This window comes from Littorina saxatilis, linkage group LG16 (assembly GCF_037325665.1).
Source record: "Littorina saxatilis isolate snail1 linkage group LG16, US_GU_Lsax_2.0, whole genome shotgun sequence".
Lineage (NCBI taxonomy): Eukaryota > Metazoa > Mollusca > Gastropoda > Littorinimorpha > Littorinidae > Littorina > Littorina saxatilis.
Window position 1 is genome coordinate 8951663 of NC_090260.1, and position 24662 is coordinate 8976324.

At 41.6% G+C, this 24662-nt stretch overlaps 2 long non-coding RNA genes across 2 annotated transcripts in view; one reads left to right on the top strand and one right to left on the bottom strand.

Annotated features, from left to right (window-relative positions):
- Positions 1-479: 479 nt before the first annotated feature.
- LOC138950345 (uncharacterized) overlaps positions 480-24662 on the top strand; it is a 51095-nt gene continuing 26912 nt past the window's right edge. Inside the window, exons 1-2 of the long non-coding RNA XR_011450612.1 lie at positions 480-848; positions 7545-7679. This is a non-coding gene — a long non-coding RNA (uncharacterized lncRNA). The remainder of the gene's footprint in view (positions 849-7544; positions 7680-24662) is intronic.
- On the bottom strand, positions 8402-13641 carry LOC138950315 (uncharacterized). Its single transcript, XR_011450604.1, has 2 exons — positions 13113-13641; positions 8402-11654 (listed from the first exon to the last, which is right to left on the bottom strand). It is a non-coding gene; the product is annotated as an uncharacterized lncRNA (long non-coding RNA).

Below are 24662 nucleotides of genomic sequence, written 5' to 3' on the forward strand. Positions count from 1 at the left end.
TTAATGTCAGAATAGCTATATAAACGCTATTGTGTTTTCATCGTAGCAATAGGGTCCGATATTTAGACTCGAACAAGTATAATGCGACTCGTCGGCATTATATATTTTGTCTCGTCTAAATATCGGGCCCTATTGCTACGCTGAAAACACAATAGCTGGTAATATAAGCCTCATATTGATTGATTGAGTCAGTGCATGGTGAGTGTGTTCACTGCCTTGAGGATTTATTTTATCTCTTCTTTTCAACACTTTTCATACAGATCATTTTTACAGAACGTTTAAAGAAGTATTAGGAGTTTATTGTTATTGTTTAGTAGCCACAAGAAGTGATTAGCATAGACTGCTATGGCCCAAGGGTGTCCGTTCATGAGAGGGACTGCTGTACTGATTTAAAAAACACATTTTGTCAAGTTGGTGAAGTTCTGCAACTTTGTTCCAATACAGTACGAATCCATTCTCAAATGGGTCGGGTAACGACCTCGTGTGCCCTTCTTCCGGTTGCTCACAACAATGGCGGCACGCACACCTCTGAATCTGTGTGATTGACATGCTGTGCATTCACTGCCTGCACATACGTCATCGAAGAGCGACATCTTCATTAATGTGCAAACCTTGCTGACCAGTACGAGGTTTGTGTCAGTGTTGATTATTCAAGCAAATGGCTTGTACAATTCCTGCTTATGATGATGTAGTGTTCGTGGATTTCCCTTACGGAGTAAGGGAAACAACTCCCTTTTCCCCTCCCGTGACCGGAACCAATAAGCCACGCTCCTTATTGGTCAGTGTTGACTGAAGATCCCCACTGAACAGACGTACACACTGACAGCGCGCCAGAACAAGAGACTTGGGTAAGTCTACCTGTTAGGGCTCGCTAACCTTTGTGTGACTCAATGATGTAATCGTGGCGTTATTCTGTCCGGGCTTACGATAAGGCTGGGCCTTACAAGCCCCGGGCGGCGTTTACGTCTTTTATCTAGCAGCACTTTCCGAGCTGGGCTTGGGTGCTGCCTTTTACCACGTGTGTTTTCATACGCACGTCGGAGCGATAGAATACATGCGTGAAAGGTCTCGTCTTGTTATATGGTTACAGCTCGGCTTTCACTACAATGACAACGCTGGTCGTCGCCTTGTCACACGCATGCAGCTATCGGGAGGGCGTCAGCCAAAATTAACTTCAGACTGAATGTTTCTCCGCCAATTTCAAGCGGTGCAATTATCTTGAGGCAGAAAAGCATGTCAAGATCTTAGGGATCGCGTTTACCGGTAATTTCCGGTATTTTACCGGTTAAGATTCGCCAATATCGGAAAAAAAAGTGGATGTCGGTCAGATTGTTATTTGGTTTGACCGGTAAAAAAAAAAAGTAGCAATTAGTGATTACAAAAATCGTTTGTCAGTACGAGGGAGAGAGAGAGAGAGAGAGAGAGAGAGAGAGAGAGAGAGAGAGAGAGAGAGATTTGGATGGCTTGTTGTGACAGCGCTACAATGTTGCGATTATGTCTCCATTGATGACACTTGATGTCAACACGGACGTACATGAGGGTAATGTAAGTCCGTGATGTCAAGGTGTCAAACATGACGTCAAAAATCAGACATCATACTTTTCGAGCCATTTCTTTCGGTTCCCGGTTCATCGTAAAATCTTTCAGTTTATGTTATAACTTAAGGGACGGCGTCTAACTATAGCCGACATAGCATCATACCGGGAAATCACGTACTCACACCAGCTTAGATCTTTGTCTACATACAGTTGATTATTGTGAGGCGAGTCGATTGCGATGAAGAAGCAACAATCTTTACTGTCTTTTCTACCCCCAAGAGGTGAGAAAAGGCCTTTGAATGAAGGAACTGAAAGTGAAAGTACTTCACGGCCTAGTACATCTGCAGAGCCCGAGTCTCAAGCGGCGGCAAAGAAACCAACATCGGCATCTTCCACTGTCAAACGATTTCAGGAAAAAATGGTGCAAAGAGTTTCTGTGGTTGCGGACAGAGGGGGAGGGGGAGAACTTTCTCATGTTTTGTGAAGACTGCAAAAGAACACGTCAAAAAAATGGTTACACAAGAGGTTGTCGAAATTTTCAACATTCATCTCTCGAAGACCATTCAAAATCGCTAAGTCATAGAAATGCTGTTGGCTCTGCGCGTGAAAACTTTTTGACAACAAAGACTAGGCGAAAGTGAAACTGTAACAGTAAGTAACTAGTGAGTAAGTCTTCCAGTTGCGTGATTACTATTTGCTTTCCTATTTTATTTCGGAAGTCTCTCTCTCTCTCTCTCTCTCTCTCTCTCACAGCGGCTGCTGATGTGTCACTGTCAAGTTGTGCGACAGTTGCTTTGAGAGGGGGGGGGGGGGGGGGGGGAAGAAAAAACGTCCGCATATATCACTGACATTGATTTAATGTATTGTAAGTCATTGTTTGTCTTTTACTGGTTGCCTTGGCAAGCTTACCGATTTTCGTGAGAGCCTTGTAGCCAGCTCATGACGTCATACCGGTTTGAAAAATACCTAGCGCAATCACTGAACTGACGCAGATTTGTGATGTAATTCGATCGATTTGACCCCAAATTCGATTTATTCGAAAATGCACCGAGCAGTTACGTCCCTTGAATAGAAAACGACATATTTTGCGTTGAAGCTAATTTCAAAGTCAAAATACCATTTCTCATCACAAATTAGAATCCAAGGGGGGAATACATGGTCCAAAGTTCGATCAGCAGAACTTTGGAGGGGAAGGGAATAGTCAGTATTAAATATTAATTATTAGTGTTGCTACAAATTACAGTAGAACCCTCTGTTTACGACTTTGGAAAAACCTTGAAAATTAGGTCTTAAAAGGGGGGGGTTTGAGTTTTTGGCCGGTCGGTCATGAATTTGTTTGCAGTGTATATACTGTCATGTTTACACACAAACACACAGTTGCAGTTTACTGTCATATCAAAACACACACACACACACACCCAAACACATTACAGCAGAACAACTTGAACTCAAATTTCACAGAAAATTTACTCAAGGCGTTCATTATTTCAGGAGAGAAAGCCATAGGTCTTCGTACAGGCTCCTCTCTTTGCGTACTTTCGCTTCGCTATCCTTCTCACCATCTAGATAACACCGAGTCATTATCCTTGACGTCACACAGGATTTTCGTATTCCCGACTCCCAAGGAAGTCGCCGCGGATTGCCACTTCGCTCGATTAGCGATTACTTTATTAGCTCTCTACTCAAGAGTCGGCGCTTTTCTTTTTCTTTCGCGAATCTTCTTTTGTCAACAAGACAGTCGTCGTGACAAGATAGCGTGCAGAAAAAACCCAGATGTATCAGGATCTCGCGCGCGCGAGATTTCGTTTTTATTTCTTCTCGCGATAGTTGGAGGAGCGAGAGCCGCCATGTTGTGTTTTCGTCTGCTCGAAATATGCGCAAAAGTCGCAAATTATTCCAAAAAACTCGGTCGTAAGTCGCGTTTTGGGTCATTATCCTTGACGATACACAGGATTTGCGTCTTCCCGACTCCTAAGGAAGTCGCCGCGGATTCTATCGTGCGCGAGATTTAGTTTTTTTCCGTCTCGCGATAGTTGAGGAGCAAGAGCCGCCATGTATTGTTTTCGTCTGCTCGACTACAAATGCGCGAAAGTCGTAATTCATCCCCAAAAGCTCGGTCGTAAGTCTCGTTTTGGGGTGAGTCGTTCACTGGGGGTTCATTATATAGTAGAATGCATCCGTGGTAGCAAAATCGGTCGTAAAAAGGGGGTTGTCGTAAACAGGGGGGTCGCTAAGGGGGAGTTCTACTGTACAATGCAAGTCGCGATATAAACTTGAACGGTTGAAAACGACGTTAAACACCAAATAAAGAAAGAAAGAAAGACAATGCAAGTACCCCGACTATTTCTGCAATGATTTTCCATACTGTTGTCTGTTTTGTTAGAGCGCACATTTTTTCTTCTTTATATTTGTTGTTTGATCAAGAAAATGACTAGCAATAGCAGGATTTCTCTACTTGCAGCTTTGTTCATCTCGCACAAACTTAATACTGACTATTCCCCTCCCCTCCAAAGTGCTGCTGGTCGAACTTTGGACCATGTATTCCCCCTTGGATTCTAATTTGTGATGAGAAATGGTATTTTGACTGAAATTAGCTTCAACCATAGACCAAATAGCCTAGACCGCCAACTCGTCACGTGACCCTTCTAGGTTACGACGCTCGACTTTCAGGGGCGCTTAGCGTCCGGTTTGAAAGGCCAGCGATTCGAAGACAGTGAAAAGAAAGCACGCTCCAGTTATTTGTGACAATAGGAGGTGACAATGAACTGGATTTTCCAAAACTCCAAACTAAACTTAACAAAACTCACCGAAAAACATGTTCCATATATATGCACTTTAGCTGAGTTTATTTTAGCATTTTCAGAACTTACCTCGGCAACTTCGTCCATGTTTACAATCGACACCGGATATGACATCCCCCTGATTTCTGAAAGGCCATGTAAGCGTAGGTTCCTAAATGCGAGAGGCCACTACCTCGCAGGGGTGTTGCCAGACATTTTCATGTTGGGACATTTGGCCGAAACTGTCAGAAAGCTTTAGGACATCTTGGAAAATGTTCGGCTATTATTTTGGCTTATAAAAAGTCACCGCAACAGTGTCACTGAAGCACAAGACTCAAGAGGGGAACACCAATACATACAATCATTTTCTTAGGAACACAGATTACAGGGGCGGAGCAGTTAAGCCAGAGAGGGGGGGGGGGGGGGGGAGAGATACAACCCCTGTAACACCCCCTGGATTATATATGTTTCTGATTTAATTACATCAGACACCTGAAACTTTTTCAAACCTTTAACTTTAATTTATCAATATCAATATGAGGCTTATATCGCGCGTATTCCGTGGGTACAGTTCTAAGCGCAGGGATTTTTTTTTTTCATTTTTATTTTATGCAATTTATATCGCGCACATATTCAAGGCGCAGGGATTTATTTATGCCGTGTGAGATGGAATTTTTTTACACAATACATCACGCATTCACATCGGCCAGCAGATCGCAGCCATTTCGGCGCATATCCTACTTTTCACGGCCTATTATTCCAAGTCACACGGGTATTTTGGTGGACATTTTTATCTATGCCTATACAATTTTGCCAGGAAAGACCCTTTTGTCAATCGTGGGATCTTTAACGTGCACACCCCAATATAGTGTACACGAAGGGACCTCGGTTTTTCGTCTCATCCGAAAGACTAGCACTTGAACCCAGCACCTAGGTTAGGAAAGGGGGGAGAAAATTGCTAACGCCCTGACCCAGGGTCGAACTCGCAACCTCTCGCTTCCGAGCGCAAGTGCGTTACCACTCAGCCACCCAGTCCTCAATTTCTTGAAAGTAAACCTCTTCCAATCTTGTGCAAATCTTGACAAACCTTGGGAAACATGACAATAAAAGACCGTGTAGGGTGAGCCATTTTGCTTGAAAACCACGATTTGGAGGACGCTTTTCATTCTCTGGCTCAGCAGATTTTGATTCGCGGTGACTATCGTCTGCTATGTCGTCTGCTACACTACTACCACTTACACTGACACTGTCCACATTCGCGGTGTTCCTGTCATTTTGTCCGGAATCACTTACCTTGGCGAAGGGTAGCATACCTTGGCCAAATTAGTTTATTTCTTTTTTGGTTGCGACATGATGTTCAAATCCAAATCGAAAGCACTGACTGACTGATAAACTATCGCGAACCGGCGAACGCAAGGGAAACCACTCTGGCATCTATATTTTTTTGCAATGGTTTTCGTTCAAAACATTGATGTTTCGTTTTTGGTATTTGTGAAGGAAATAAACGCCAGTCAGTTGACTAAGTACATCGGCAGCAGTTTTAGCAATCAAAGCCTGACCAATACAAAAAACGGTACAAACTTTGGCCGATTTAGACGAATACTCTTCGGACATTTGGCCGATAGGGACATGAAAGTTTCGGCCAAAGTAAAGCAAAATCGGCGATTGGCCGAAGGGCCGACCCAAACGACACCCCTGCCTCGTAATAGAGAGAAAGAGCGGAGAGAGAGCTAGTTGGCGGTCCAGGATAAATGGTCTATGCTTCAACGCATAATATTTCTTTTCTCATTCAAGGGACGTAACCGCTTGATGCGTTTTCGAATGAATCGAATTAGGGGTAAAATCGATCAATTACACTTTACATCACAAATCTGTTTCAGTTGCAAGATCTTGACATGCTTTTTTCCTCAAGATACTGCTTGAAATTGGCAGAGAAACATTCAGTCTGAAGTTAATTTTGGCTGACGTCCCCCCGATAGCTGTATAGTGCATGTGATTTCTCTCTCTCTCTCTCTCTCTCTCTCTCTCTCTCTCTCTCTCTCTCTGTCTCTCTCTCTCTCTCTCTCTATCTATCTCTCTCTCTATCTATCTCTCTCTCTCTCTCTCTCTATCTATCTCTCTCTCTCTATCTATCTCTCTGTCTCTCTCTCTCTCTATCTATCTCTCTCTCTCTATCTATCTCTCTCTATCTCTCTCTCTCTCTCTCTCTCTCTCTCTCTGTTTGGTGTGCTTGTTTGTTTGATTATTTTATTTTTTTGTTCTCCACTTTCTACTTCTAGTTTGCTTTTCTGTATCGATTTTCAATTTCATTGTGTTTCATTTTTTTATATTTAGTCAAGTTTTGACTAAATATTTTAACATCGAGGGGGAATCGAACCGAGGGTCGTGGTGTGTGTGTGTGTGTGTGTGTGTGTGTGTGTGTGTGTGTGTAGAGCGATTCAGACTAAACTACTGGACCGATCTTTATGAAATTTGACATGAGAGCTCAGAGTTCCTGGGTATGAAATCCCCGAACGTTTTTTTCATTTTTTTGATAAATGTCTTTGATGACGTCATATCCGGCTTTTCGTGAAAGTTGAGGCGGCACTGTCACGCCCTCATTTTTCAACCAAATTGGTTGAAATTTTCGTCAAGTAATCTTCGACGAAGCCCGGGGTTCGGTATTGCATTTCAGCTTGGTGGCTTAAAAATTAATTGATGACTTTGGTCATTAAAAATCTTAAAATTGTAAAAAAAAATAAAAATTTATAAAACGATCCAAATTTACGTTTATCTTATTCTCCATCATTTGCTGATTCCAAAAACATATAAATATGTTATATTCGGATTAAAAACAAACTCTAAAAATTAAATATATAAAAATTATTATCAAAATGTTTTTTTCGAAATCAATTCAAAAACACTTTCATCTTATTCCTTGTCGGTTCCTGATTCCAAAAATATATAGATATGATATGTTTGGATTAAAAACACGCTCAGAAAGTTAAAACGAAGAGAGGTACAGAAAAGCGTGCTATCCTTCTTAGCGCAACGAATACCCCGCTCTTCTTGTCAATTCCACGGGCACTGCCTTTGCCACGGGCTACGAGTATACGGTCTTGCTGCGTTGCGTTGCGTTCAGTTTCATTCTGTGAGTTCGACAGCTACTTGACTAAATATTGTATTTTCGCCTTACGCGACTTGTTTCTTCTTGCATTTGAATCTGTTGTTTTCTCCCCCTGTGCAGATTGGCGTGGTACATGTGCTCCTAGTCCTACTGGTTCTGGATGGATCTGTTCCGTGGCTGCCATTACGCGGCTTTCCACAAAGTCCTGAAGATGCTCCGCCATCGATCTTCTACAGACACGCACTATTGACACAGGTAGGCAAGTGCGTTTGTAAATTGAACAAAGCAAGGGGAGCGGGGGGGGAGGGGGGATGGTGGGTGTCATACAGTGCACTATACGTTAAAAGAGCTAGCACCTAGACACACAAATAACATGAACATTTGTAATGTCCGTTGAGCAAGCAAAAAAATTAACTTGTTTGTTCTGACGAGAAACAAAATGGAGGTTGGTAGGTCTTGTTATGGGTTGCTTGATACATTCTAGCAAGGATGGTGGAGGTCTTGTTATGGGTTGCTTGATACATTCTAGCAAGGATGGTGGAGGTCTTGTTATGGGTTGCTTGATACATTCTAGCAAGGATGGTGGAGGTCTTGTTATGGGTTGCTTGATACATTCTAGCAAGGATGGTGGAGGTCTTGTTATGGGTTGCTTGATACATTCTAGCAAGGATGGTGGAGGTCTTGTTATGGGTTGCTTGATACATTCTAGCAAGGATGGTGGAGGTCTTGTTATGGGTTGCTTGATACATTCTAGCAAGGATGGTGGAGGTCTTGTTATGGGTTGCTTGATACATTCTAGCAAGGATGGTGGAGGTCTTGTTATGGGTTGCTTGATACATTCTAGCAAGGATGGTGGAGGTCTTGTTATGGGTTGCTTGATATAGGTAGCGGCAGTCAAAACTTGGTTTTGAAGTGAGAGTGAATGTTTTGTGATGTCTTGAAAGAAAAATAAAGTACAAGCAAAACACAAAAAAAAGTAAGTGGATACCTTTATTAGTTCCTGAGATTTTGATATTTTAGTACATACGCTGTCGCGACTCTGCTTAAAACTGTAAAATAGGGCAACTTCAGCAGCATGTGGGTACCACATAGTTATCCTCAGCCCTTTCAACTTTTCAGGATCTGTTATCAGCAACCAAGAATAGAAAAAACACATAGTTCTAGCCCTCTAATCTCATATGGCTTCTGTCAGCAAGCATGCAAACTTCACGAAAAACACAATTAAACCCATCGCAAAATTGCACGGGAGGGCAACTTTGGGTCATCACAATTCACACAATATGTATAGCAGCTGTCTGAAACTTTCACATATTCCAAACAAATGTGTGTAGAACATGGCTATTTTTTTTCAGACAGCTTAGTTCAATGCTTTTGGAGTATAAGAGCCTCAAAAATGTCAAAAACCTCAATTTGTCAAGCGGAAAAACAGGAAAATTACAGTTTTTCGCACTTCAAGGCCAATAATTAAGAAACTATTTAAGATACAACGAAAAATTTTGGTGTGTAGATAGATTACAGTGTAATCTTTACAGACATCAGTAACATTCAGTGTAATGTTGAAAATAATCCCCCAAGAGTGGACAAACCCCCCCCCCCCCCCCCCCCCCAGAGGGGGGTAGCACATTTCAGATTGAAATATTTCAGAAACTACTGAAAATACAGCCATGATTTTTGGTGTGTAGATTGATTACAATGTTATCTTCACAAATATGTGTTCAATCAAGTACACTACATTGGGGTGTGCACGTTAAAGATCCCACGATTGACAAAAGGGTCTTTCCTGGCAAAATTGTATAGGCTTAGATAAAAATGTCACTGTTATCCCTGCGCCTTGAATATGTGCGCGATATAAATTGCATAAAAAAATTTTTTTTTAAATTAAAAAAAAATATATATAAATCCCTGCGCTTAGAACTGTACCCACGGAATATGCGCGATATAAGCCTCATATTGATTGATTGATTGAAGTAAGATCTAGAGAATACTACATGGCTTGCTGTGTCGTACCAGATTTACACGAGTTGTTTTTTGACTCACATGCGAAGCAAAAGTGAGTCTATGTACTCACCCGAGTCGTCCGTCCGTCCGTCCCGGCGTCCGCCCGGAAAACTTTAACGTTGGATATTTCTTGGACACTATTAAGTCTATCAACACCTGATGTGGCCTGATGGTGTATGGTTACAAGATCTCAAAAAACATGTGCGGCAACTTGACCTCACATCAAGTTCAAGGTCACAGGGGCCGTAATTGTTGTCTTAAAAACGGCCATTTTTCACATTTTCTTCTGAAGTTATCGAGAATGGCAACCTTAGCTATGTATGCTATACAGGGCAATGTAAGCCCTATCTTTGGACACCAGTTTGGTTGACCTTGCTTCAAGGTCAAGGTCGCAAGGGTCCTTTAAAGTTGGATTGTATACATATTTTGAAGTGACCTTGACCCTGAACTATGGAAGATAACTGTTTCAAACTTAAAAATTATGTGGGGCACATGTTATGCTTTCATCATGAGACACATTTGGTCGCATATGATCAAGGTCACTTTGACCCTTATGAAATGTGACCAAAATAAGGTAGTGAACCACTAAAAGTGACCATATCTCATGGTAGAAAGAGCCAATAAGCACCATTGTACTTCCTATGTCTTGAATTAACAGCTTTGTGTTGCATGACCTTAGATGACCTTGACCTTGGGTCAAGGTCACATGTATTTTGGTAGGAAAAATGTGTAAAGCAGTTCTTAGTGTATGATGTCATTGCTAGGTTTAGTTATTTGACCTTGACCCTGAAGGTCAAGGTCATGTAAAGGTCAAGGATGTGAGTCGTATGGGCTTTGCCCTTCTTGTTTAAATAGTGAACTGCGAAAGCGAGCTGTTTACTATTTGAAAAAGCAACGAGTGTAAATCTGGTACGACACAGCAAGCCATGTAGTATTCTGTTTATCCTACATTATATACTTCTGTGCCAGATCTAACTAAAAGTCACCGACAGCGATATTGCCTTTGGATCAACCGCTTTAGAACTTCAAACCACTTTACTCAATTTGACATTCATTCCTCCGCCATGACACACACTCTCAAACTAGGACAAAGTAGTTCGCCTTTGTCAACACTGTTAAGTTTAATATTCGAACAATCAAAACCGAGTACCTGCAAAACCGGTAAAATCCGTTGCGTTGATCGCGAGTCATGGCGGAGTATTCGAGCGAAGCAATGGTGACGCACGCTTCGAGACAATTTGTGGAAGAAATCAAACCCATCACTTCAAAATATACCAGATAAAAAGAAAAGCAGTGGCCACAGGATAAAAGAAACCAAAAGGAACAACAACAGCAAAGCATATCCTTCCTCGATAGGATTAGCTTGACCTTCCGGTTTATCCCATGTACTACTAATTTACATAGCTTGACCTTCCGGTTGACCTCATTTACATGATATACACACGTGTGATTTGAACGATTTTTATCTCACGGTTATCTCTCTCACGTATGTGGGATAAATTTACTAACATTGTTCACAGTTCTCTGGGGAAAACTAAATTCTTGCAAAGTGCACAGTCGGATGAGAAGTGACAGTCAAATGCATATATACCCCTTCTTCAAAGTCAGTCAAACAAAGTTGTCAGTCAAGTACTGCTTGAAACAGGTGTACATGGCAGGCAGGTTTGCTGGAGATTCGACTGTGAATGTTCTGCCAGAAGAAGAAAATGGTGCAAGCACAATGTTGTGTCCAAAAACAACCGATGCAGGAATCTGGCAGAAGTCAGCGATAGGTTCTCCTTTTTGTGGAACGATATTAGATCGAGCACCATGCCATTCACAAGTTCTGATGGACGGTCAAGGTCTTCCAGAAGGTCCGGATTGAGCAGGTGGTTTCTTGTGATCCTATGTTTCAGCAAATGAACCCCAACATTCCGGCCCATGATGCAACGCCCTGCGTCGATATCCAAAAATGCTTCTGGTTCTAATCCAGTCTTATTCCCCAGCTTTGTTGCTTCTTTCACTGTTCCCTCAATTTCTGCCTTGATTTCAAGTCCTTGCAGCAAGTTCACTCGAACACTTTGGGGAGAAATTAAACCAGGTCACTCCAATCCCTCCCTGTTTCCAACCGAAGCAGATCCAGCTGCAACAATAGCTTGTTGGTCAGTGGTACCAGCTGAAGTTTGGGTGGTCGACCTCTTCCAGTTGCTGTGAGTGTGAAAGCAGACTTCATTTGCTGGAAGTGAGCATCATCTGTAACACGCACAAACAAAACAAAAATGTAATACTATGTTCATAATATTTTTGTACTGAAACCATGAAGGCTACCAGTAAGTTCGTCACGCGGTAGATTCGTCACCCGTGACGAAATTACTGGCAGGGGTGGGCGGGTGTTAAGCTTAGAGCTTATGCTTTCAGATGTTTGATTTGTGGGAGAGATTCAAGATTCACTGACATTTTTTAGAGAGAGAGAAAGAGAGAGAGAGAGAGAGAGAAAGAGAGAGAGAGTTGTTATTTTAAAACCCGAGATCTACTCATTGTGCAGTTCTCAACTGAGCAGTTTTCAGACGACACAGTCCGAGCGTTGTTATTTTAAAACCCGAGATCTACTCATTGAGCAGTTCTCAACCCGAGATCTACTCATTGAGCAGTTCTCAAAAGCATGTAGTCTGAGAGAGGGAGCGAGAGAGAGAGAGAGAGAGAGAGAGAGAGAGAGAGAGAGAGAGAGAGAGAGAGAGAGAGAGAGAGAGAGAGAGAGAGAGAGAGAGAGAGAGAGACGGACGGACGTACATACACCCATATCCATGACACGCACGCACACACACGCACGTACAAACGCACAAACACTCACACACACCATCGCACACACACCCACACACTGACTAACACCCACACACGCGCGACCAAGAGAGAGAGAGAGGGAGTCCTATGACTTCAACCTCACTGTCAAGGAGGCAGAGAAACTCAATGTGAGGAGAGGGAGGGGTGGAAGGAGGTGAGAGAGAGAGAGAGAGAGAGAGAGAGAGAGAGAGAGAGAGAGAGAGAGATAGAGAGAGCCGCGCTCGGACTACTGTGGCGAAGTTACCGGGACCGGTGACGAATCTACCGTGTGACGAACTTACTGGAAGCCACCATGAAGGCCTGTTTACTTTCAGTTTTACTTTTGTCCCAAAACAAAAGTTTGCTTTGTTTTTCTGTCATGTATTTGGTTATTTTTTAACTCGTTTCTAATTTATTATATCACCTTGCTTGTCATGAGAAACAAATTAGTAATCACACAAGTTTGATGGACCATAAACTCTGATTAACTGGGGGGAAAAGGAAGAAGGAATGGAGATGCGCTAGGGTCAGTGCATGTAAGCTACGCTACTCGTTGCTAGGCCTAGTCTTGCACTTCCGGTTTTAGCAAAGGAACAATTATTCCTTTTAATCCTAATTTAATCCTCAAGAAAACAACAACTGAGAAACAAAAACCATCGGAGTAATAATTCAAGATTAGTTTGAAACAAATATATCACATGTACGGCGAAAGGCAAAAAATAACTTAGGTCGTTTATCGAGTACCCCCATTTCAACACCCAATACAAAATGACCCAGCACAAACTACTATCATCAAAATGAAAACTACGCACTCAAAACGCTAAATTCAGCAGAATGGTTCGACAGATCAACTTCTAAACACTAAATGAACCGAAAAACATCAACACTTACCAAGGATGGGTTTGATTTCTTCCACAAATTGTCTCGAAGCGTGCGTCACCATCGCTTCGCTTGAATACTCCGCCATGACTCGCGATCAACGCAACGGATTTTACCGGTTTTGCAGGTCCTCGGTTTTGATTGGCTCGCGCTTCGCGCGCATGAATCTTAAACGGAAACTTCCATATTTGGAGGATTCACAAGAAATCGGACTTTCTAGCGCATCTTTTACGACTACGATCGTTTGAGTTGTTTTTAAGTTACGAAAGGTTAAAGTTGGGCAATTTTTTATTGTCCATGTCTAAAATCCACCATCGATTTAATCTAAAAAATACCCCCCCTAGAAAGAAAAGGGACTCTTTCTTTAGCAGTTGACACTGGTTTCCGATCGTTGAATGAAACTATTTTTAGAAAATACAACGCCGAAAGGGAAACACCACAAAAAGTTGAAGAGCAAGTAGTAATGGCGGTCGCGTCACGGCTGTCCGAAAATCCGGAGAGAGTATTTGTGATTCACGCACACGCATTCAATCCAAGCACATTTTGCAAACAAATGGCATGGGGTAAAAGACAAAGAATCCAACTTCATTTCTGTAGTTTCCATTTTCAATAATATGCCATATATTGAAAGCTGTCGGAAATTGAAAACGTGTTATTTTCAGCACAGATCTCGCTTTCCCGCATGGGACTAGCGTTACTGCCGCTACCTACTTGATACATTCTAGCAAGGATGGTGGAGGTCTTGTTATGGGTTGCTTGATACATTCTAGCAAGGATGGTGGAGGTCTTGTTATGGGTTGCTTGATACATTCTAGCAAGGATGGTGGAGGTCTTGTTATGGGTTGCTTGATACATTCTAGCAAGGATGGTGGAGGTCTTGTTATGGGTTGCTTGATACATTCTAGCAAGGATGGTGGAGGTCTTGTTATGGGTTGCTTGATACATTCTAGCAAGGATGGTGGAGGTCTTGTTATGGGTTGCTTGATACATTCTAGCAAGGATGGTGGAGGTCTTGTTATGGGTTGCTTGATACATTCTAGCAAGGATGGTGGAGGTCTTGTTATGGGTTGCTTGATACATTCTAGCAAGGATGGTGGAGGTCTTGTTATGGGTTGCTTGATACATTCTAGCAAGGATGGTGGAGGTCTTGTTATGGGTTGCTTGATACATTCTAGCAAGGATGGTGGAGGTCTTGTTATGGGTTGCTTGATACATTCTAGCAAGGATGGTGGAGGTCTTGTTATGGGTTGCTTGATACATTCTAGCAAGGATGGTGGAGGTCTTGTTATGGGTTGCTTGATACATTCTAGCAAGGATGGTGGAGGTCTTGTTATGGGTTGCTTGATACATTCTAGCAAGGATGGTGGAGGTCTTGTTATGGGTTGCTTGATACATTCTAGCAAGGATGGTGGAGGTCTTGTTATGGGTTGCTTGATACATTCTAGCAAGGATGGTGGAGGTCTTGTTATGGGTTGCTTGATACATTCTAGCAAGGATGGTGGAGGTCTTGTTATGGGTTGCTTGATACATTCTAGCAAGGATGGTGGAGGTCTTGTTATGGGTTGCTTGATACATTCTAGCAAGGATGGTGGAGGTCTTGTTATGGGTTGCTTGATACATTCTAGCAAGGATGGTGGAGGTCTTGTTATGGGTTGCTTGATACATTCTAGCAAGGATGGTGGAGGTCTTGTTATGGGTTGCTTGATACATTCTAGCAAGGATGGTGGAGGTCTTGTTATGGGTTGCTTGATACATTCTAGCAAGGATGGTGGAGGTCTTGTTATGGGTTGCTTGATACATTCTAGCAAGGATGGTGGAGGTCTTGTTATGGGTTGCTTGATACATTCTAGCAAGGATGGTGGAGGTCTTGTTATGGGTTGCTTGATACATTCTAGCAAGGATGGTGGAGGTCTTGTTATGGGTTGCTTGATACATTCTAGCAAGGATGGTGGAGGTCTTGTTATGGGTTGCTTGATACATTCTAGCAAGGATGGTGGAGGTCTTGTTATGGGTTGCTTGATACATTCTAGCAAGGATGGTGGAGGTCTTGTTATGGGTTGCTTGATACATTCTAGCAAGGATGGTGGAGGTCTTGTTATGGGTTGCTTGATACATTCTAGCAAGGATGGTGGAGGTCTTGTTATGGGTTGCTTGATACATTCTAGCAAGGATGGTGGAGGTCTTGTTATGGGTTGCTTGATACATTCTAGCAAGGATGGTGGAGGTCTTGTTATGGGTTGCTTGATACATTCTAGCAAGGATGGTGGAGGTCTTGTTATGGGTTGCTTGATACATTCTAGCAAGGATGGTGGAGGTCTTGTTATGGGTTGCTTGATACATTCTAGCAAGGATGGTGGAGGTCTTGTTATGGGTTGCTTGATACATTCTAGCAAGGATGGTGGAGGTCTTGTTATGGGTTGCTTGATACATTCTAGCAAGGATGGTGGAGGTCTTGTTATGGGTTGCTTGATACATTCTAGCAAGGATGGTGGAGGTCTTGTTATGGGTTGCTTGATACATTCTAGCAAGGATGGTGGAGGTCTTGTTATGGGTTGCTTGATACATTCTAGCAAGGATGGTGGAGGTCTTGTTATGGGTTGCTTGATACATTCTAGCAAGGATGGTGGAGGTCTTGTTATGGGTTGCTTGATACATTCTAGCAAGGATGGTGGAGGTCTTGTTATGGGTTGCTTGATACATTCTAGCAAGGATGGTGGAGGTCTTGTTATGGGTTGCTTGATACATTCTAGCAAGGATGGTGGAGGTCTTGTTATGGGTTGCTTGATACATTCTAGCAAGGATGGTGGAGGTCTTGTTATGGGTTGCTTGATACATTCTAGCAAGGATGGTGGAGGTCTTGTTATGGGTTGCTTGATACATTCTAGCAAGGATGGTGGAGGTCTTGTTATGGGTTGCTTGATACATTCTAGCAAGGATGGTGGAGGTCTTGTTATGGGTTGCTTGATACATTCTAGCAAGGATGGTGGAGGTCTTGTTATGGGTTGCTTGATACATTCTAGCAAGGATGGTGGAGGTCTTGTTATGGGTTGCTTGATACATTCTAGCAAGGATGGTGGAGGTCTTGTTATGGGTTGCTTGATACATTCTAGCAAGGATGGTGGAGGTCTTGTTATGGGTTGCTTGATACATTCTAGCAAGGATGGTGGAGGCAGAACACAGGATAATTGGAACGCACGTTTTATTCAGCCATCTTGGGGAAGGGAAGGTTACATGATGTTGGGTGCGTCTCAGAATCTCGACCTGTGTGTGACATTATCACCAAAAGTAAAATCTTCCCAGAAAACTTTGATAATACTATTTACACACTTCTCAGGGTGTACCTTTTCAGTTTAACCCTTTGACCCTCAGCACTCAGAAGGAAATTTCCCCAAATCTGGGGTACTTCATTAGAAAAATCATATTAATTAATCTAGACCAGTCAGATGCATATGTATAAGTATACATATTCTGGCAGATAATTGAACCGTGCATATTTTCCAATCAACCAGCGTCAGGCAAGGGAAGGTAACTCTGTCTAAAGGGGACATAATCCAGGAATTTTAAGGACAAATGTGGTAAAAATTAAATACAAAAAGAAGTAATAAATAATAAAATGCAGATTTAGGTGTGTTTTGCATGTGGGATGCCTGTCCAGTGTTCCTGTGGTTATGCAAAGTAAAAATTGTGAGCATACATGTATAAAAAAAACACGGAGTAAATCAGTGATAGTATAAATGACGCAAACCCTGGGCTAGCACCGCACTCAGACAGAAATATCCCAGCATCTGGGTACTTCTTTGAAAAAATCATATAAATTAATCTAGGCCAGTCAGATGCATACAAGTATATATATTCTAGTAGATAATTGAACAGTGCATATTCCCGCAGTGGGGCACTGCGGTTATGAAATTAAAAGCCCCTCCTGTTTTTGGAACCGCAGGAGCTTTCTAGTTTGCTGTTAGGTAGATTTTCGGTTCCTCTTTCCTGTCATGCTCTCTTTTTCTTAATGAATTCTTTTCTTTTTTCTGCCTTCTTGCTCATTCACCTGTATTTTTTCCAAAAATCTCTTCTCTTGCCGCTTGTCTCGCGATTCATGTATAGTTTAATCTGTTAGTGTTCTGATGTAAGTCCAGCAGTAGATAGGTTAAGCCTATTTTAACATACTGGAAACTGGTAATCTTCCAGTAGGTATTAATTTAGTTTTACTAAAGCCTGCTGGGACACAAGTAATGGGTTAGTGCATTTGTAAACAGGAATCGCTTGACAAGTGGCCCCCTTCATCCCCCCCTTCCTCGTCCTGATATGGCTCTACGTAGTCGGCTGGACGTTAAGCAACAAATAAACAAACAAACAAACAGTGCATATTTTCCAACCAGCGTCAGGCAAGGGAAGGTAACTCTGTCTAAAGGGGACATAATCCAGGAATTTTAAGGACAAATGTGGTAAAAATCAAATACAAAAATAAGCAAAAAATAATAAAATGCAGATTTAGGTGTGTTTTGCATGTGGGATGCATGTCCAGTGTTCCTGTGGTTATGCAAAGTAAAAATTGTGAGTACCGGTTGTACATAACAAAACATGGAATAAATCAGTGATAGTATAAAAGACGCAAACCCTGGGCTAGCACCGCACTCAGACAGAAATATCCCAGCATCTGGGTACTTCTTTCAAAAAATCATATAAATTAATCTAGACCAGTCAGATGCAAATAAGTATATGATATTCTGGTAGATAATTGAACAGTGCATATTTTCCAACCAACCAGCGTCAGGCAAGGGAATGTAACTCTGTCTAAAGGGGACATAATCCAGGAATGTTAAGGACAAATGTGGTAAAAATCAAATACAAAAATAAGCAAAAAATAATAAAATGCAGGTTTAGGTGTGTTTTGCATGTGGGGTGCATGTCCAGTGTTTCTGTGATCATGCAAAGTAAAAATTGTGAGTATACATAACAAAACATGGAATAAATCAGTGATAGTATAAAAGACGCAAACCCTGGACTAGCACCGCACTAAATATCCCAGCATCTGGATACTTCTCAAACCTCGACGCCATCTTGGATCACATGAAAAAATCCCGGAGAAAAACCTCAAAATACACACTTTAAAATCGCTTTTCAATAACACATGGAGGCAGCCATTTGTAGTAAACTCACGTGACTGACCATGTGATAAAAGTCATGTGATTTGATCATGTGACTAGCGTGAGGGCTGTATTTAGAACAGTGACCTCACAGCCGCGCGTAGATGCGCGGCTGCTAGCGAAAGGCTTAAACAAGAAAAAATATAACATTGCCTTTAGTTTGCCATATATTGAGCATTATTTAGACCATGTGTAAACAATAAAAGACCAAAAAACTGCATTTATAAGGCTGAAAACGACTTTTATTCAGTTATTATTGTTGAATCACAAGCCATTTTAGAATTCAATATCAAATGACTACATGCAAATAACAAAATGATGTTTTTTTCAAAGTTCCATACATTTGTCAAAATTTCAATGTAAAAATGAAAATTAATTAATGATATCCTGATCAGAACATGTTGATACATGGCGTTCTGACTCATTCAGTCTTATTGATATTTAACCTTCAGAATTGCATATATGAGCCTGTGACAAAAGGTGCTCTGGAAAATTCACCAAAAGCATGAAAACTAGACATGTTTTTTTCAGAATCTAAAGTTATTGGTGCTGAAAGTGTAATGTTTTAGAAAGGTAATTTTGCATTTATAAACAGATAACTCATGCACACACTTTTCAGAAACAGCACAATTTGTTACAAAAATTGGTCGGTGTTGGTTGTTAGACGGGACTAACACAAGCATCTGCTGTGCAATGAAAAACCACTCATAGTTGTAAAGAAAGCTATCCTGGCATGATACAATTTGCATAAATTGTTATAAGTGATAATTTTAGTGGATATTTTCCAACCTTATGTTAGTCCATCCTAACAACCAACACACCCATACATGCAATCCTTTGAAAATAAAGGAAAAAAACATACCTGCACTGTTTTCCACTTGTATTCATTCAAATTCTTATCAATCTTGTGACTCAAAAACAAGCATCATAAGGAACTAGACCAAAAATGAACACACAAACATGCATATCTATTATCTTGGTGTTGGTTGTTAGATTTCAATCAATCAATCAATCAATGAGTCTTATATCGCGCATATTCCGTGGGTACAGTTCTAGGCGCTCTGCAGTGATGCCGTGTGAGATGAAATTTTATACGGCCAGTAGATTGCAGCCATTTCGGCGCATATTTACCTTTCACGGCCTATTATTCCAAGTCACACGGGTATAGGTAGACAATTATGAACTGTGCCTAAGCAATTTTGCCAGGAAAGACCCTTTTGTCAATCGTGGGATATTTAACGTGCACACCCAATGTAGTGTACACGGGGGGAGGTTCGGACACCGAAGAGAGTCTGCACACAAAGTTGACTCTGTGAAATAAATTTCCGCAGAACCTGGGATCGAACTCACGCTGACAGCGGCCAACTGAATACAAATCCAGCGCGCTACCAACTGAGCTATATCCCCAAGATTTAAGTAATGGACTAACATTTTAAACTCAAAAGTGTCCATAGAAAGTTTATTTGGTCCACAGACCGTATGCATGTGCATATATATGGAAAGCTTGCATCCTGATTAACAAATGGGATTAGTTATGACCAAACATAATATAATTTACAACCTGTATAGCTAAATCTGGTGTTGGTTGTTAGATTTCAGTAATGGACTAACATTTTAAACTTGTCCCTTTTCATTTTGATTTTTTCACGGGCTTCTCTCATGACTCTACCATACGAGATTCGGTGAAGTTTCCTTTCAGTCACTGTGGTCTTCTCGGTGGTCTTATTTCTTCTTATGCCATTTCTCTGGCTCGTCGATTTGGTGTCGTTACTTTGAATCTTTTTTGCCCGTTTTCTTTCTCGGTCCTTCTTCTTTACTGCCAACTTTTTCCTTGTTGACATATATATATTTAATCTACTTTTTCTTTCTCTGGCTGCTTCTCTTTTCTTTTCTTTCTTCTTCGATTCTGATCTTGTAACTGATTTCACTTGAGGACCTTTTGAAGCCTGCTTGCCATCCAGCTGCTTCATGAGCATTCTGTGTCACAACAAAGAGATGTCACTTATTATGCGAACAGTCTCAGCTTAATCATTTTTGAGTCACTTGAGAAAAAGTGACTCTATGTAATCGGTCAGTGTTAGTCTGTCCGGCCGGCCGGCCGTCCGTAGACACCACCTTAACGTTGGACTTTTCTCGGAAACTATTAAAGCGATCGGGCTCATATTTTGTTTAGTCGTGACCTCCAATGACCTCTACACTTTAACGATGGTTTCGTTGACCTTTGACCTTTTTCAAGGTCACAGGTCAGCGTCAAAGGAAAAATTAGTGTTGTTCCCAAGTCAGAAATAAAAGGTCCCTGTTTGCAAAATTTAAACATATCAATAGGAATGCCTTGTTGTAATGTTAACAGGCAGATGTAAGCAAAGTACATCACAGAAGAAAAATATATAACAGGATGTACATATACACACATTAACGACATACAATGCAAACTGCAATAAGTCAAAAACAAGAATAAAATTATACAGGCTTCATGTCTCACCCAGTCACATTATTCTGACACCGGACCAACCAGTCCTAGCACTAACCCCATAATGCCAGACGCCAGGCGGAGCAGCCACTAGATTGCCAATTTTAAAGTCTTAGGTATGACCCGGCCTGGGTTCGAACCCACGACCTCCCGATCACGGGGCGGACGCCTTACCACTAGGCCAACCGTACCGGTCAGAGCTCAGTGACAAGAAGAAACAAGTCGCGTAAGGCGAAAATACAATATTTAGTCAAGTAGCTGTCGAACTCACAGAATGAAACTGAACGCAACGCAACGCAGCAAGACCGTATACTCGTAGCATCGTCACTCCACCGCCCGTGGCAAAGGCAGTGCACGTGGAATTGACAAGAAGAGCGGGGTATTCGTTGCGCTGAGAAGGATAGCACGCTTTTCTGTACCTCTCTTCGTTTTAACTTTCTGAGCGTGTTTTTAATCCAAACATATCATATCTATATATTTTTGGAATCAGGAACCGACAAGGAATAAGATGAAAGTGTTTTTAAATTGATTTCGAAAAAAAAATTTTGATAATAATTTTTATATATTTAATTTTCAGAGCTTGTTTTTAATCCGAATATAACATATTTATATGTTTTTGGAATCAGCAAATGATGGAGAATAAGATAAACGTAAATTTGGATCGTTTTATAAATAATTTTTTTTTTAAATTTTCAGATTTTTAATGACCAAAGTCATTAATTAATTTTTAAGCCACCAAGCTGAAATGCAATACCGAACCCCGGGCTTCGTCGAAGATTACTTGACCAAAATTTCAACCAATTTGGTTGAAAAATGAGGGCGTGACAGTGCCGCCTCAACTTTCAGGAAAAGCCGGATATGACGTCATCAAAGACATTTATCAAAAAAATGAAAAAAACGTTCGGGGATTTCATACCCAGGAACTCTCATGTCAAATTTCATAAAGATCGCTCTACACACACACACACACACACACACACACACACGCACGCACGCACGCACATACACCACGACCCTCGTTTCGATTCCCCCTCGATGTTAAAATATTTAGTCAAAACTTGACTAAATATAAAAAGAGTTGGTGAAATCAAAGGTGTTCAATGAGCAAAAACATACAGAAGGAAGGCTGTTCTCTTAAAACGTTTTATGTTAATGTAAATCCAATAACAAACGTTCCAACAACCTACCTTTCTTGTTTTTTGATTTTCAGTTAAAAAGGGTAAGCCTGCCCACAATCAAGTTGCGCATTAGAACAAGCAGGCAGCTTCATGGCTGCAGCAACCCTTACTTCATTAGAATGTTTTCTTTGTAAGTGTCTGATGAGCACACTTTGAAACTGGCCACAATATAGGCAAGGTCGTTTCGGTTTCTTGGAAGAAATGTTTGGCAGTCCGTCTGAGGCAGGTGGCAGTCCATTTGAGTCAGGTGGCAGCTCATCTGAGGCAGGTGGCAGTCCGTTTGAGGCAGGTGGCAGTACATCCTGTTTGTCTGGTATTTCTGAAAAAAACAAAATATGCAAAAAATCCTATTACAAAGTTTTCAAAGATCAAAGCAGCTCTACCCAAGAAAAAAATGAAAACTGAACAACGCTTCTTGAAGAATAACCATGTGATCATATTAGGTATAACCAAAACCAATATCAACGATTATTCAATCACAAAACATGAGAAAAATGTTTACTTACAACCTCAACATGTCAAATGGCGGTGGCTATTGCCTAAGTGAACCACTAAAAGTGACCTTATCTCTTGGTAGAAAGAGCCAAAATAATATTTCCACGTCGTTTACTCCAGGCGGTGAACCCCGTGAACCTTTTCCTTCCGTCTGGATGAAAGCTTGAAAATGTTTGCATGCTGCATCACTGTTCTCGGTTTTCTAAATTTTACCCGACAGAAAACAGTTTCTGTGTTTGCATTCTGTATTTCTTGCGTTCATTGAATACTTTCGTTATCACTAAGCACACTCTTTCTCTCTTTGAGAGAAGCACCTCATCCTTAAACACACAGTGATCTTGCAAAAATATATTCACTTCATTTACTCCAGGCAGTGAACCCTGTGAGCCTTTTCCTTCTGTCTGGATGAAAGCTTGAAAATATTTGCATACAGCATCACTATCCTCAGTGTTCCAAACACGGTATGTTCTTCCTTTCGTCGGATGCCGCCTTTGGAGTCGCAGTGCTGACAGGGGCAGTCTGAACAGAAAGTAACAATATAATTATGTAGCACAGCCATATATAAAAGAGGCAAATTGGGAGGAGGAGGGGGGGATTAACCCATGTTACCTAGGTAAATTGCAACAAAATCCTTCCCTTTATATACTGGCAATGCTTTGTCCCTCTGTCTGTTTGTCCCTTTGTCTGTCCAGACTGCATTCACAAAAGTGTAGCAGGTTCTCATACTGGCAGCATTTTCTCTTTGAACTTGACTTGACGCACGTACCTTGTCACTGCAGTGCAATGAAATCACTCTCTCACTCTCAGTCCCTTGTCGGAGAAAATCTCAACTGAGAACTGAGGCAATGCCATTAATCGAAAATTTTTAATTAAATTTTGATTTAATATAATATACTTACCCAATTCTTATGAATGCATTGACTTTAGTCCCACATGCTAGATGTCGAAAAAACCTCTCAAATTACCTATCCAGCGTAAGACTTGAGACAGCACCTGCACACATAAGCATTATTTTAGACATTTGGTTATGAAATCATTGGGAAAATATCAACCAAAATATTACCAAAATATCATACAAGTCACAAATTAAAAAATAGACAAATACACAAATGCATGTATTATCTCACACATGTTTTGATATATTGTCTACATAAGTTACAAACTGTGAGGGTCAAAGCAGCGCCCAGTGTCTCCGCAAGCTCTGGACAACAATAATAGTTGTCAACGTACATCGTCCGGTGCTAGTGGAGCGGCGAGCCGAGCCACCACGTCTACTGGTTTGTTGCTCACGTCTGGGACAGCCCCAAAGATTTCGAAATCGTAGACGTATGCTGACTCTGACTCGCACAACTCATAGAGTTTGACTCCCCATTTTACTGGCTTGTCCCGCATGTATACTCGGAATCCAAGTATTCCCCTACAGGGACAAATAGCTTCATCGACGCAAATGTTCTGGAAAGGTGTGTACAGAGCCCTGTAGCGTACCCTGAGGGCCTCGTACACTGGTCTAATTTTGGCCAGAGGGTCAAAGCCAGGCTGTCCCCTCCTCACGAACAAGTCATTGTCACTCACATGAAGCACAAACAGGATCATCATGAAATTGTCTCTCAGCATAATATTTCTTGCAAAACATGTCTGCATAATAGGGGAATTGCTCCAGTAGTCACACAGGGCTTGTGCACAAGGGATATATGCACACATATGGCAAAGAACCCAAGCAAGTCTGTTTTTGTGATGCCATTTTCCTGTGGGAAGTGTTGAAAAATACTTCCTTTTGAAATTGCAGCAAAGTCAATCGTTTCTCTTGCGTATTTGTTGCTTTGGAACACAACACTATCCAACAGATTGTCTGTGAAAATTTCGTTGAAGAAATCAAGAGGGGCGTGTTCCTGCATGTGGTCGACATGCAGACCACACTCTGCGTCTGCCACAAAGTCGCCAATAGCAGGGAAAAAAGAAAAATTCTCGTTCCATGGCTGGAGCAGAATGTCGAGAAATTCTTCTTCTGTCTGTTCGCGCGGATCCCTTTCTACCTCCATATCCTCCACGCCGCCATCAGACAATGGGGGCGAAGGCACTGACGCATCACTGTTATCATCACTAGCAGACGAAAACTCATCACGTCGTGATCCGATTTTCGAAGCTGTGCATTCGAATTCGCTTCCAATTGACTCAGTATCATCTTCCTCGATGTCTGATCCCTCGGTTTGTAGCTGTTCCAGTCTTTCAAGCACTTCTTCCCTTGTAAATGTGCGCGTTTGTCTACTGCGATCTC